Source organism: Gossypium hirsutum, chromosome A08 (assembly GCF_007990345.1).
Source record: "Gossypium hirsutum isolate 1008001.06 chromosome A08, Gossypium_hirsutum_v2.1, whole genome shotgun sequence".
Classification (NCBI taxonomy): domain Eukaryota; kingdom Viridiplantae; phylum Streptophyta; class Magnoliopsida; order Malvales; family Malvaceae; genus Gossypium; species Gossypium hirsutum.
The window spans coordinates 13,851,047-13,854,870 of NC_053431.1; the positions used below are offsets into that span (position 1 = coordinate 13,851,047).

The 3,824-nt window shown below is 41.1% G+C and overlaps 1 non-coding gene across 1 annotated transcript; it reads right to left on the minus strand.

Annotated features, from left to right (window-relative positions):
• Positions 1-506: 506 nt before the first annotated feature.
• Positions 507-613, minus strand: LOC121205836 (small nucleolar RNA R71). The gene has a single exon (XR_005900909.1). It is a non-coding gene; the product is annotated as a small nucleolar RNA R71 (small nucleolar RNA).
• Between the last annotated feature and the right edge of the window lie 3,211 nt (positions 614-3,824).

Here is a 3,824-nt window from a genome sequence, read left to right on the forward strand (position 1 = left end):
CGTACAATTCGCAAAAATCAAAGAGAAATAAGGCGTAGTTTACGCTACACGGAGAACGAGCGAGAAGACGATACTCAACCCCCAACTGAAGAGATGGCCGAAAACCCAGGCGATCAGCTGCCTCCTGCAATTGCAGCTAATCAAAATCCTGCTCCATGTACTATGTATGATTATGCTAAACCTTCTTTAACAGGAACTGAGTCTAGTATAGTTAGACCTGCTATTGCTGCGAATAATTTTGAACTAAAACCTAACACAATTCAGATGATACAGCAGTTTGTTTAGTTTGATAGTTTGTATGATGAGGATCCCAACACGCACTTGGCAAAGTTTCTTGAATTTTACGATACATTCAAAATCAATGGCGTTTTTGATGATGCCATTCGTCTTCAGTGAGAAACAAAGCTAAACAGTGGTTGAACTCATTACCCCGAGGGTTTATCACTACTTGGGAACAAATGACCGAGAAATTTTTACTAAAATATTTTTCGCCGGCTAAAACAGCTAAATTGCATAATGATATCTCTTCTTTTGTGCAGATGGATTTAGAAACACTTTATGATGCATGGGAGAGATACAAGGACTTACTGAGAAGGTACCCTCACCATAGGTTACCGCTTTGGTTGCAAGTTCAAACGTTCTACAATGGTGTGAATCCCTCGATAAGACAAATGATTGACATAGCTACTGGCGGAACCATCAACAATAAAACATCAAAAGATGCATATGAATTTATAGAGGAGATGTCACTGAATAACTATCAGTGGCAAGTTATGAGGACAAAGCCAACGAAAACAACTGGCGTCTATAACATCGATTCAGTCACCATGCTCTCAAATCAGGTAGAACTTCTTAATAAAAAGATTGATAGTTTTCTTGGTTCTACATAGGTACATCCAGTAATTAGGTGTGACTCAAGCCGAGGAGGTGTGCATACAAAATATCAATCCTTCATTCCCACAACCGAAGAGGAACAAGTCAACTATATGGGTAATAATAACTTTAGATCTCAAAATAACCCATACAGTAATACTTATAATGTAGGTTGGAGGAACCACCCAAAATTTTCCTGGGGAGGTCAAGGAAATCCAAAGCCACAAAATCCTCAGGGTTTTCAACAGCCACCTTATCAACAGGAGAAAAAACCAAACCTTGAAGAGATGCTTTCTAAATTCATCTCGGTGTCAGAAACTCGTTTCCAAAATACCGAGACAACACTTAAGAATCAACAAGCATCGATCCAAGGACTAGAAACTCAGATAGGCCAGCTGTCCAAACTAATCACTGAACGACCACAAGGTAGCCTACCAAGTAATTCTGAACCTAATCCGAGGGAACACCTCAATGCAATTAGCACTAAAGATACAGAAGGATTCATTACACCTGAGCCAGAAATACAGCAAGACAACGCGATGAACAAAGGACGAGAAGAGGTAAACAATAATGATCCCAAACATGTAAGTACAAATCATGAACCTTGTGTGCCATATCCTAAAGCGATGACGAAAGATAGAACAGAAGAACAATTTGGTAAGTTTTTCAAACTCTTAAAGAAATTACATATTAACTTACCCTTTATTGAAGTTCTTTCGCAGATGCCCAACTCAGCAAAATTCTTAAAGGAACTTCTGAGCAATAAAAGGAAATTAGACACTACATCACATGTGGAACTCAATGCAGTCTGCTCAGCTATTCTAAAGAATGAGCTACCTAACAAATTGAAAGATCCAGGGAGTTTTATAATTCCTTGCTTAATTGGTAGTCTATCTGTGAATAATGTTTTAGCTGATCTAGGGGCAAGTATAAATGTTATACCATATAAAATGTTTAAATGACTAGGTCTCGGTAAACCCAAATAGACTAGGATCAGCATACAATTGGCTGACAAAACAGTTAGATTTCCTAAGGGTATTATTGAAGACGTTTTCGTTAGAATTGATAAATTTATTTACCCAGTAGAATTGATAACGAGGTACCTCTAATTTTAGGACGACCATTTTTAGCAACTGCCAGAACCATTATTAATGTAGGCACAGGAGAGCTAACACTTCGTGCAAGTGACGACGCAGTAACACTCCAAGCATGCAACTCAGTCAAAACCTCTAAGACTCAAGATAATGCTATAAAAACTGTCGATGATAAAACTAATATTCAATCGTCCTTGTAGAAACTTCCTTGAACAAAGACAACAGAGACAGTGCGCTACTATAATGAAGAGAACAAAGACGTCTATGAAGAACGAAGACTACGGATAGAGGAGCTAGACGAATGGCGAGAACACAAACCGAGCACACATGATAAATCAAAACTACGCAAAAACAAGCCCGATACCTCTCTTTTCAACTTCAGGTTAGTGATACAGTCTTACTAGATTCCATTGATCCTCACATTGTCACTACCACACCCAATGAGGAAATCCCTCTTACGGTACTTAGTATTTTTCCATTCGATACAGTAGAGGTGAGTCATCCCAAGTTCGACACTTTAAAGGTAAACAACACCCGTTTAAAACCTTAGTTTAAAACTGACAACAGGAATGAGGAGCATGAACTCCTCGAACCACCATGATCATTCAACGGAGAGGTAAGTCGAGCTTAGACTATAAATAAGAGCTTCTCGGGAGGCAACCTGAGCACTAACATATTTTGATTTCTTTATTTTTATTTTCTCACACTTCGAATCAATTAACTTAATCTTTGAATTGCAAAGTTTTTCAGCATACACAGCCAGGCACACGGGCATGCCTAAAGCCATGGCTAAACAGGGGAAGAGACACGACCGTGCGATACGGCCGTGTTGAAGCAGGACATGATTTCCCCAAACACGGGGTGTGATAAATCCCCATGGCCGTGCGACATGGCCGTGGACGAACTTGATAGGAACACATGGGCGTGGGAATGAAAACCCACAGGCGTACTAGGGACAAGGCTCGATTCTATTTCTTTGACACGGGCGTGCGTCACGCCCGTGCCATTCAGCCGTGTACAATAATACACGGGTGTGCTACCATAACACACGGGTGTGGGAAAAATGAACAAAGCTAGGCACGGCCGTGCGACATGGCCGTGTGCCACACACGTCCAAGACACACGGGCGTGGGACAATAGCCGGGCACGACCTAAATTAAAAAATTTGAAAAACACGAGCTCACCCTCAAAGTACATGGGCGTGGCCCTAGGCCGTGTGACCCTCCCCTATATAAACAAACCACTATTCATCTTCTTCGCCCTTTCAAAACCCTAGCCAAAAACTCCTCCTCCCCACTCCCCAATCCTTATTCCGGCCATCATTCCTAAGATTCTCACTTCCCCAACCCTCAAACCACCCTAAAATCCATTCCCCTTGCATTAATCCCTACTTTCCCCTCTCTATACCCTTCATTTTTCCTCCACACGGCTATACCCCGGTGTCACACACCCGTGCTCGACATCAACACGCCCGTGCGCCGCCATACAACAGCCTTTGGTTCACTTTCTCAACTTTAGTTTTCCTATTTGTATTGCTACATTAGTGTTCTACATGCTTTACATAGATATTGTAATATTTTGCTTTAGACAAGTAAAAAATTTGCCTTAGAATTTTCTATATTTGAATTATTTAAGCCACCAAATAGCATATACTAGTTTTGGGCCTCTTGCTTAACTACTGATGTATCTTGAATTCTATCAATGCTCATATATTTTCAGGTACATTATGTCGTCATCAAGAGGAAAGAAGGCCGCCGTCCATCCTCAAAGAGATGTAGGGGACCAGGTTCTTCCTCGGTGTGTGCTACAGCCGAAGTTCGGCACTCGTTCCTTGAATTTCCACAAGCTTCACAGGAG